At 23.9% G+C, this 12635-nt stretch overlaps 1 protein-coding gene across 2 annotated transcripts in view; it reads right to left on the bottom strand.

Annotated features, from left to right (window-relative positions):
- Positions 1–12218, bottom strand: part of LOC136985193 (leucine-rich repeat and fibronectin type-III domain-containing protein 5-like) — a 44034-nt gene extending 31816 nt beyond the window's left edge. For both annotated transcript variants that reach the window (XM_067282415.1, XM_067282416.1), the window contains exon 1: positions 12044–12218. The gene's annotated coding sequence lies outside the window, so the exon portion shown is untranslated. The remainder of the gene's footprint in view (positions 1–12043) is intronic.
- Between the last annotated feature and the right edge of the window lie 417 nt (positions 12219–12635).

Below are 12635 nucleotides of genomic sequence, written 5' to 3'. Positions count from 1 at the left end.
TAACTTTCTTTTAACTTTCTCCTCGGAGGAAACTAACTCACTGACGTATTTAATTATTTTTACTCGACTCAAATGTCGCTTGTATCTGACATTGTCAACATTCATCATTTTTAAGCGACTAAATCCTATTTTCTACTCATTATCTATAACGAAGTGGTAAATTTTCTGTAGCTACTGAACGTACGACAATAGATAACAATCTTAAGTGTAATTTTAAAATATAAACCCACGAGTGCATGTAAAACTTATAAAAGTAATTTAAGATAATGAAGGAGTTCAAAACAACATGAAAAATTAGTAAAAATTTGATTTAATTCCCGACAACATTACTTAACTGGTTGATAGTGTTGAATGATAAATTACGCCAAGTTGGTGTCTAAGATTATCATTTAAATATTTTATATGCAATTTTTTTTTTTTAAATTGTAAACTAAAATTTCAAAAAGTTGAGCACGTTTTTAACATTTTTTAGTGTAAAGAAAAAAGAAATCTTCGAAATTCACATCGAAAAATAAATTTCGAAAGTGCAGCCTATATATCTGTTGTCTGTCTACAGGGAATTCTTTTCATCTGATATATGGAAGTTGACGTCTCTACCTTATTTATAAAATGCTCAATTTATAAAATAATTCAAAAATAGACAAATTATAGCCCATATAGAGTATTTTTCACTGACAACTTTAGTACTGGTGCCTTTTACAACTTACTACTACTACTACTATCAAGGTAACAAAAGAAACATTTTAAGAAAGTGTTACCTAGATAAACAAGAAAGCATTTTACCGACTGAGAAAACAATCTTTCATACGTTTAGTATTTATTTATTTATTTTTTTTTCATTCTAAAAATATAGAAAATAAATATTTATCGTGTTTTTATATATTTTAATTTTCTTAAAAGAAGTTTTGCATTGAAATATTTGTTGATACAATTGATGAAATCAAATTATCCTACGAATGTATTTTCTTCTTAACAAATAAAGATTTACTTTTATTTTATTTTACTTATTTTCTCCCCCTTAGTTTCGTTATATTTATTAGATCAAGGAATAAAAATTGATGTTTACATTCGTTCATGTGAAAAACATTACGGACCAGTTGCCATAGGAACTAAATTGTATACATGAGTTTTAATGCTAAAAAACATAATAAGAATAATAAATAATACATGCATCAATAAGATATTTAAATTTTCTTATCATGTGGTTTTATTACATTCTTTTCATTTATTTATTTGCTTGATAAATTCCGAGAATATGATAACGTTAAACTTATCTTCTATCAACTGGGTCTATTTGCATTAATGGGAAAATGATTTTAAAAACGAAATATATATATATATATATATATTTTTTTAAACTAAATATACTTATATTTTAATAACTGTAAATGTAGGTTTTAGTAAGGGATTAATTTTGATGCGGTTTTTACAATGGGAGTGACACTCGTCGCTTTAATAACATGGCTAATTATAAATAAATTATTTATTACTATAATTTATATAAAATTAATAACGAAACTTAATTTTTGAAAATAATATTTCACGGCATCAATTTCAATTACTTTTTTCAGATGAAATTTTTATTATTAATTATTTGTTTTTTTTTGTAAATTTTTTCTTTCATTTGCAATTTCGTGTTTAATTTATTTTGTACCTTTGTAGTTTTTATTCTTATTTTTCTCATTTTTAGCTTTTACGAGTATATTTTTTCACAACAAAATTCCATTTATTGCAATTGTTTTCTTGATATGCTTTCAGTTATTTTCATTATCTTTCATCTCAATCTTCAATCATTCTTTATTATTTAGTATTTTTTAATATGTATTATATATACATACATATATACTTACAAATTTTTCTATTTTTTTTCTAATTTAACTCATTATATTTTAATCACTTGTCAACTTATATTCAAGACGTTTGAAGTTTTATCATTCCTTATTCATTAAAACTTTTACTCTATTTTACTTGTAATTAAATTATTTTATAATCATTTATTGACATTTTTATTAAGTTATATTTTCGATATATTAAAGTTGAATTTTTTAAAATCAATTTAGCGTTTTTAATTAAATTTTTTCAATATTTATACCAATTAATTTTAAATATTTCACAACTTTATCATTAAACATATTTGATTCTCAGTGTAATTTTTTAATACAGTCTTAACTTCTGAAAAACATTTTAAAAATGTCCGTTGTTGGGAGGTGGCCTTTATTGCAGGTTTGACCGTATTTTAACTCAAATTGCTACTTTAGCATATTCAAAACTATGATTAAAATAAAATAACTTAATAAACAGCCATTAAAATTCAATAAAAGATGTCGAAAATGAGTAGAAAATTCGAGTTTATTAAGTTTATTAATTAATAATAAAACAAAAATTAAAGAAATAATCAATAATAGTAATCGATGGAGTATAAGAGAACATTGATATGACATATTGTTCAATTTTTGTCAGAAAAATTTATTGGATTAATTTCAAATATGACAGAAAATTCCCAAACAAGATAAAAATGTATCGTTGATAGAATTAAAAAGAAATAAAACAAAATAAAATTTCAAGAACTCTAATTGAATCGGACAAAATTTCATTTAAAAGAAAAAAGAAAGGGAAAAGAAAAAGTCTAAAAATAGTAATAAATAGTGAAAGTAGAATTACATAGAACACTTCTTAAGATAAATAGTGAAAGTAAAAGATTACATAGAAGAAAAGTCGAGTGGATTTATCAAACTAGGAAAGGGTACTATCAAAAAAGGAGGAATAAAATACAACTATTATGCAGCACGAATGACTTCCAATAGCATTATTACTATTTATGAGTTGAATAAGCTAAAAAACATAACATGATTATGTATAATTCATGAATATCATTTATATATATACAGTATATACCAGATTATGCATGCAACACTTGTTTATGAACAATGTGTTATTAAGCTTATTAGTGTTTGTTAAAACAAAACTGAAAAAAACAAAATAATGGTAGAATTTTAAATAAAAATTAATAATATGAATTATTCATTCTTATAACTTATATTTTTAATTTAATATGTTATATCGATTAATGTAGGTGTTCTATATAAATTGTGTCAATACTCCAATGCATGTAACGTCATAGATTTTAATGCTCTAATAAGAAAAGATATTCGCTAATGGAAATAGCCTGTTAAAACTACAAATGACTGTAATTAATTTTCCTATACTTGCCATAAACACCCAATTGGTTCTTCTTGTTTAACGAAGGGGGTTTACTAAATGTGAAATGTTACAAAAATTTTTTTTAAAATAAATAAATAAAAATTAAAGTAGAATTTCTCATAAAATTATTTTAAATGTTTTCTAAAATAAAATTTAAACAATTTCCTGAATTTCCAATTAATAAAATATAAAGAGATAATTTTAAAAAAAAATATTTTTTGATAAATTAAAAGATTAATCAATTTACAGGACTCCAGAAAATAGAAAAATTAGAGGAAGGGAAAAAAAAACATTAAAAAGTTTCATCGATCTAAAGATTTATTTCATTAATTATGAAAAATAAAACAAAAAATAAATGAAAATTAAATCAAAAAGTTAATTTATAAAACATCGAAATTAATTTTATTTTATTTAAAAATATATATATATATATATTATTGATATATAAAAGTAAATATTTTTATAATAAAAATTATAAATAAATATAAAAAATGTTTAAAAGAATTTAATTTAAAAATAAGGCTACAATATACAGAAAATTGATAATAATAATTCACAACATTATAAGTAATAAATAACTTGGCTCGAGGACAGATTCAATTTTTTATAATGTCTATAAGTCATTTCCCAATTTGCCTGAAAGAAAAAAAGAAATTCTATGTTTATAGAAAGTTAATTAATTTTTATAAAAATGTTTTTTCTTCTCGTAAATAAATATAAAATGCAAAAAACAATTTTAAATATTTAGAAATTTGAAGTGGAATTTACGGTATTAATATATATTATACACGTACTGTACAGAGTAGCGCATTATAAATCTCGAGGGTTTTATGAGAAACATATTTTACGGTCCATTCTATACATAAATTTATTTTTTAATAAATTATATTTAGATAATAATCGTACACACTTTTAATTTGAAATATTCTGAATTAGTATCTATCTATATTTCCCCCTCATTTAAAACAATAGTAAATTAAAAACATTTTTAATTTGTTGTTTTAAATATATTTTAAATCCATGTTGAGGCCCTAAATTGTATATATAAGAGGCCCCCTCTCCTCTTTATCAGATAATAAATATAAAAACACGAGGCTAAACCGTAGCTTGTACTGTACTGTACAGTACGTACGGCCTATCTACGTGTAATTTTTATACAATTCTGCATCTTAAGAAAGACGAATTTTATTTAATTGCATAAATAAATAAAGTAGTTTGTATATTAATAAAGTACGTATTAGCCTAATTTGATTTTTAAATTTGATTTTGTTTTCAATTTAAGTACAATCAATGCTAGTTACCAATTCCTTTGATACGTATACAAAGTTTCTTAGCTATCTTTTCTATATCGTATATTTTAACCTTTAAAGATCTTTATTTACATGTAAATTAATATCTCTCTCTCTCTCTCTCCAAAGGTATTACTATTCACCATAAGTGCCTCAATATATTTGCAAAAGAGCTACAAGCTGGGTCGATAATTCGACTCCTTTTGAAACTTTCGAATGAATCAAATCTTGGAATTATTAATAAAAAAAAAGGGGGGAAATCAACTTAAAATTTAAATCCAAATACAAATAAATAAGAATATCATATTATTCTAAATCTGTATTTGAGTGGATATTTATGTTCTCCGGATTAATTATAATCAAAGTAATTAAATTACGAGAAGTAAAGAATAGAAAGAATTCTTCTACTTTCCCGCATATTTTACATTTTTAAAAGTCGTATCCGTCGTATTTTGCATTTTTATGCTCCGTCGGGCGAATTTAATTTCCATTTCAAAAATAAAAATAGCTTTTATTCTTTTTTTTTGTACGGTCTTTCGCTTTTATTATAAACATAGTGAAGAATTAGTTTGGTTTCGAAGTAGTACAACTGAATCTTTATAAATAAACAATGCTTCAGAACAATGAAAATAACGTAAATGATTGTTACAAAGAACAATTGGTATCCGAAATGCATTAAAATTCCCGTAAATTAACAGCATTTTAGAACACTCCAATGTATAAATGAATAGTATTTTGAAAACACTTATTTACGTTTCATTGTTCAAAAATAGCGTTTAACTGTAAATCTATTGTTAGAATTGTTCTAAAATAATCATTAAAATCGTCTAATATGAATTCGGTATTATAAAACATTAAATATAAAGTGAAATTACCAGAAAATATATAAAACAAACGTCACTTTAAAGTATTGTGTGAATGGTAAACATTCGAATGTTTACGATAAACATAACTTTAAAACACCGAAAATTCGATAGAACACTTAAAATAGTGTTCTAAAATAAACAATATTTTAGAATATTTTATACGAAACATATAACAATATTGTTTATTTACAATATATTACGTTTACGTTGCTCATTGCTTTCAAGTGTTCGAGGAAAAACAATTTATTACGTTGCATTTTCGATTTTGTTTACTTTAAAATGTTCTAAAATTTTACTTATTATAAATATCGTTATATTAAGTTATACAGATAATTATTTGAAGAATTAATTATATTATTTTCATTCCGAAAATATTGTTTATCTAAAAGATTTAATGCAGTTTCTGAAATATTGTTATTGCATTGTTCAGTGTTTGTATAAATGCACTTATTTATTGCAAGTCTTTAGACACACACGAAAATAAACAATTAACTATATTAATAAGAGCAAAATTTAATTATTAAGAAAATAGTTACGTATTGAAAAATATAATGGAACACTTCGAACAAACAGCAATTTATTTTAAAATATTAATAAATAATTCGTTTCAAAATGAGAAAATTATAAGTAAACAGTATATTAAAATAGTGAAAAATAATTATTAATGTGTAAATACTATCTTAAATACACTTATAATAAAGCAATTGAACACGTTCGCTGAAGATTTTTAAAATTAAAAATATACGAAAATAAAATTTAAAAAATAAATATTAAAATTGCAAAAAAAGGCATAAAAATATTTCAATTTTTCATATTTTTACACGTTTTTTTTATAAAAAATAAAAAAGATTTGATAGTAAAATAAATATAAATGGACAAACTTTTGACAACTTTTTCCTATTCGATATATTTTTATAAAGAAAAATAACGATTAAAAAATTTATCTTATACGGATATAATTCAATTTATTTTAACTTAATACTATACGCATACGTCTTATATATATATTTTAACGTTTCCTATTAAATTTTAAATAATAATTATATATAAAAAATATATATAACAACTCGTAATCACTTAATCTTACTCGAGAATTCAAATCTCTAAGGTCAAATTTCTCATATATTTAAAGTTTCTCTCGATTTTTTGTTTTCTTTTGACATCATGTAGTCTCTCGAGCTTCTTTCACCATCCCAAAGGATAGAATTCAGCTTGGAAATATATATATATATATAATCTTCACGCTGTGAATACTATATAGGCCTATATATATAGTTTTTTCCACAGTTATAAACAGACAACTCCCATGTTCCAGAGGCTATAAATAAATAACTGCATAACTATTTACATACTTTTACAAGATCACTTGAAAGTTTCGTTCTCTACTCGCTACATTTAATTAGCATACTGGAGATTCTCACAGTTTATAAAATTTTCATATATAAAAATGATCTCGGAAGTTCTGGATCTGCATATATAGATGTAGATACAACATATTTTATGTATTTTTTTTTTTTTTTTTTATTCATATACACATTTGTCACGTGTAATCAGTTTATAAAATTTCTCGTAAAATCTTTTAAATAATTTATTAAAATACGTTCACTTTTCTACTATAAACTAGTAATATATATGATTTTTTAAAGTGTATTTTTATAATTTAAATATATTTTCATTTCTTAAAAATTCTTTAAAAATTTTAATTATTTTCTTTCTAATTTTATAATTTATGTTAATTCTCATAAATGATTAAATATTGATTTTTCTTACGTTAATGCCTCTTAATATTTAATTAAAATTAGCACATTTTTGTCCTTGTTAAGTACAGAAATTGGAGAAAATAATATATAATCACTTAACATTTAAAGAAAAAATTACTTGTTGCCCTTGTAATACTGTTAAGTGGTGTATATTCAAATTTGTTTCACATCATAATTTACCATAATCTTTATCATTCTCTTATGATGGCCTTTTGTTATACAAGTTATTGAATTAATAATTTCCTCATCTCTTGTTATCTGTGCAACAACACTCGAAACGATTAACATAATTAAAGAGTGTTACGTCAAATTTTGACATGTAAGAAAAATGCAATTAAGAGTTATGAAACTCGATATATAAACATTATTTTTCCTCTTTCTCTCTCTTATTCTTTAATTACATTTATATTTTAATTATTATTTTTGATGCATTGGTAACCAAACGAAATTACTTTGACGTAAGGAAGTGCTGACGTAAACTCTTTATTCCAGGTTTATTTTTATATATTTAAACGTTTTATTAACGTTATAGTAATTTATTTCTTATAATATAATTAGATATAACTTTAATTTTATTAATAAAAGTGTTATTGTTTTATATTTACACTATATAAGATCGTCTATGTATGAGCTTATATACACACACATACATAGGACTGTACTGTACGTATTTTAAATGTTAATTTATAAATAAATAAGTTAAAAATTTTAAAGAATTTTATTTATTATAATTAAATTTTATAATATTTTTTTTCCTTCTTTAAATTCAAAAGTTACAGCATAAAAATTAACTTAAAATGTTTCCTTAAATAAAATTAATGCGAATGCATTTAATAATATATTAAAAATTTATTATATTTTATTCTTTCTATATAATGTTTATGACCTTAATTTTCTTTATTTAATTTCTCTTGGGATATTTAAACATTTTAAGTAATATATAGATTAAGTATTAGATGACACACCTAACTACGCTAACCCAAATTGCTGTAAATTGAATTAATTAATTTTTCTATTCGAGCTTAAAAGACTTAAAATCGTTAATGTTATTAAGGATACTAATTTTTTTCCCTTTCTTTATCCTTTCCAAAAATAATTAGATTTAAGCATATGGGCAGAGTTGCCAAAATTAATTTTTATAAGTGGAAATATATGAATTAATGTTCAGCCCTCAACTTAACTTAGAACATCAATAGTAAATGAAAATTATATTAATTTTCTAAATTTAATCGATAATTTGTCATATCAAAAGCACGTATTCTTTATAAAGAAGGGTTTTCTTTTTACGTAAGAATCTTTTATTTTTCTTAACGAAAAGATCGTAAACTAAGAGGAGCAATGATAAACATTATAGCTCGTTTTAATAAATTTTAATACTAATTAAAATTAAGTAAAAAATGTGATTAAAGTTGCTGATAATAAGCTAATTTACTTACATTAATCCATTTTAAAATTAATAATTAAAGTTTGTTATTATTTTTGTTTCCATTCCGACTTATCCTTTTAGTAATGTAACTTTGAGAGCAATTTATTAACTACCACAAAACGAGTTCTTTCTTTGCTTTTAGATCGATTATTACAGACCAAAAGAGGTGTTTCATTTTACGGAGACATATTATTGTAACGCCTAATTAAAATTAATTAGGTAAAATTACTTGGTACACATGAAGAAGCACATTGGAATATGTACGCTTAAGGCTCCATTTGTGATGACATATGGTTCGGTTTTGAAAAATGATACACGGTGTGAGAATATCCTATTTTTTTTTCCTATCTCCTCTTATAATATTCTTCAAAATCGAACCTTCAACATGGAATAAATTACTTGGATGAATTATCATTTCTTTCTTTCAAGTAATACTTAACAACCCTTATCCAATGAGTCCTATAGGCAAGTTTCACAAACCAGAACCTGACAGACAATACGTCAAATGCTTTAATAAATGATTTAATGACAAAGGAAGAGAAATTCGACCAGACAAATCATTTGCAATCAACATCAATTAATTATCATAAAGATGCTTTTAATTAGAAGATTATGAATTCTCTTCTCTTCGTACGGATTCTTATCCAACTGATTTTATTGTTATCGGATACGACTCAATTAAAATTATCGCATTTTTAACAGAAATATCTGGAGAATTTTTCGTTTAAATTTAGCAATTTAGATGTTGGCAATAGAGTAAAAGATTAAAAGTAGCAAAAACAAAAGAAAAAGAAAAAAATCCCGTTCGATAAGCTACGCGGTGTAGATTTACTCTACGCTATTCTTATGAATCATTTACGAATAAACGAGAAGAAAGGATCTAAGAAAAGGCAAAGTTAGCCAATTAATCGACAAATTCATTCGCTTCATCTGACATTTCAGTAACCACCCAAAGAAAGAAGCATCAACCGTTTGCCATTTAAAAATAGCTTATATCATTTACCTTTAACGCCATATTTAAACAAATATATGCTGCTTAACTACTGTATAAACCTGATTATATCTCATTTTTATAATTAAATATTAGTTAAATAAACTAATTTCGTAGTTCAAAAACTGTTATGATAATTATCAAATTATTCGAAATTTACTAAATTCAAAAAAAAATCAGCTTTATTCTGTATAATCCACATCGAATTAATGTCAATTAACGTTGGCTTATGCTTAAATTTTGTAATGCAAATTGATTTCATTGGCTAATTGTATTCAAAAATTCGCATAAAATAAATCTTTTTACTCGATTTTTCTACTTTCACACATTTATATATATATATATACATATAAAAAAATAGAGAATAACTAGAAGTGAACGAGAGACAGTGATGATTTTTAAACAACAAAATCGAATTAGACGTTAATTAATTGCTAATTATCGTCTTTCAACAATTAAATTTACTTTATTATAATTAATTTAACTCCAAGAAAACTTTTGCTCTTAGCTTGATTTAATATTAATTATCTTGTAAGATATATTTATTAATAATTTTGATTTTAATGAATATATAAGCTCTAAAATAGCAAAATTTTAAAAGATATTTTCTAATTTTCTCAATGATTTTAGCATTATTTCCAGCACAACTGTCTAATTTTTTTTTCAATTAAACTTAATTTAATAATAAGCAAATTACTTTATTTTATATGTTTTACATGATAAAATAATTAAATTATTAATAAATCAATTAATTTTAAAAAAATTTCTTCGTAAAATTGTTTTTTTTTTTTTTTTGCTACAAATATTAATTTTATTACAAATCAGAACGAGTAATTCATTCATTTATAAATTAGATAATGTTTAGAAGAGTTTGAAGGTCGCTAATTACGGGAAAAAATTTGTAATTTTACAAGAAAATTACAAGAGGAAATATGTAATTTTGATTGGAGATGTAAGAAAGGTGTTTGAGGAGAGATATCAGCTCATTTTTTCATTGACCACTTATCAACCTTGACCCCCCTAACTTTACGATCTTCTCATAAATCTCTGGCATCTTCACACTCGAGATTTATGAGCTTTTAGACAAGAGAAAAAAGCGAAAAATAATAAAAAAGAAATGAAAACATGCTTATACAACTCTAACTCACTTCCCTTAATAACATTTTGAATTAAACTACAATATATAGATATATATAACAATCTTTCCCTAAATTGAAATCATACTGAAAGAAGAATTTCTCAGAGGAAATCAAAATGGCGTTACTGTTATTGAATTTTTCTTGATATCTTCTATAAAAAGAAGAAAAAAATCGTGATACAATAAGTGAAGAAATGAAAACACTGCTTCCAATTTAATTCTTGCCACGGATTTTTATGTATAAGGCTTAATATATTTATAATTAAACTTCAACCCGAGACAAAAATTAATTAGAAAACTCATAATTTACTAGTAGAAAGGGTAAGAGAATTAAAAAAAAAATTAATTAATTAACCGATATAAGTAGAGTAAACTATACACGGTTTTAATCTATTAAAGCAAAGAAAGTGTGTAATAAATTGTCAACAAGCTTGGATAATTACATTATCATTGTACACATTCGATCTTTCCAACATTTTATCAAAAATAATAGCTTAGGCGTCATTTCTATCTTATTATTCTACTTAATGTGGCCATTATTCCAAAACTTAAGTATATTTGCTTAGAAATGCGTATTATTGATGTTAAATTTTCTTATCTCATTCCTTCAAATTACTGAATTGAAAGATAGTCGAGTTTTAATGAAAATATTTTACATAATTAAATTAATTTAATCTTCAAAAAAAATTCCCCCTTTTTAATAATAACAATAATAATAATAATAATTTAACAAAATAACAAAATAAAACAGTAAGATAATAACAATAAACTTGTATAAAAACTGATTAATTTCTTTAATGAAATAGATTATTATTATTATTATTATTATTATTATTATAGAAAAATACAAAAAAGCACGTGTTACGTATTTTAAAATTTGAAATTGAAATTTTTGAACTTTGTAATTAGCATAAAAATAATTAAATATAATAATTTTATAACAGAAAAAAAATTATTAAATAATCTTACTTACAAATGACGCAATTACGAAACAAAAATAAATAATCGAGAATTAATTGAGAATTTTGCCATTAAAATAGCATAATAATATATATATATATATATATATATATATACTAATTTATAAAGAGAAACAGTGCTTATAAGTATACAGTTAATAACTATAAGAGTTTTATAACTCTTAATGTTAAAAGATGTCTTAAGTAAAAGTAGGTTAATGCAAAACTACGAATAAAAAAAGTTGTTAAAATTGGGGGGAAATGCTTTTAAAAACTGGCAAAACGTCCAACACTGGTAAGAGAATCTAAGGAAGTGAAGCTCGAATTTAACACATATCGTATAGCATGGGGATGGAGACTTTCTATATACATATCTATCACTAAAGACAAATCTCCTTAATAAAAGTCCTCACCTCTTTTTTTCTGATGTGTGATTTAAGTGAATATCATGTTAATACGTTATCTAACTACTTCTGATATATCTTAATGGAAGAAATAAAATCGTGAATGCTTTACAATATCACAATCGACCACAAGAAGGCTGCATACTCCTCTTTACTGTGTTGCTGAAGGCAGGTGGATGTAGAATTCTACCCCACCTGCGACTGTTATGTGCGCCTGCGCTCAGGAATCACAAGAAAAGGGTCGTCGATCGAAAGCTATCGATCTTGCAATGGCCTGCTTCCAGGAAAATGGATTTTCAGCTCTCTGCCACCATATACAATATACACGCACTAAATCTGTATAGCGCACGTACGACCGATGATTCACAGGTTGTTTTAAGAGATAACTTGATGGCTCCATTTTTTATTATCTATGTTAAAACAATTATCTTCTTCCTTTTGGTTTATCAATTGTTTGCTTTAATGTTGCATCCCGCAGTTCTCTCGCAGATTTCTAATGTATTAGGTTAACATGCGCAATGTCTTTAAATCATTTTAGTCAGCCGATGAGAGTTCCTCTCTTCTTCTTATTTAAATGCATTCTTATGCAATTTACACGATG

The sequence above is a fragment of the Centruroides vittatus genome, unplaced genomic scaffold (assembly GCF_030686945.1).
Source record: "Centruroides vittatus isolate TY-2023 unplaced genomic scaffold, ASM3068694v2 contig_955, whole genome shotgun sequence".
NCBI classification, from domain to species: Eukaryota; Metazoa; Arthropoda; class Arachnida; order Scorpiones; family Buthidae; genus Centruroides; species Centruroides vittatus.
The sequence above is the reverse complement of the archived record's forward strand: the minus strand, read 5'-3'. Positions and strand labels throughout refer to the sequence as shown.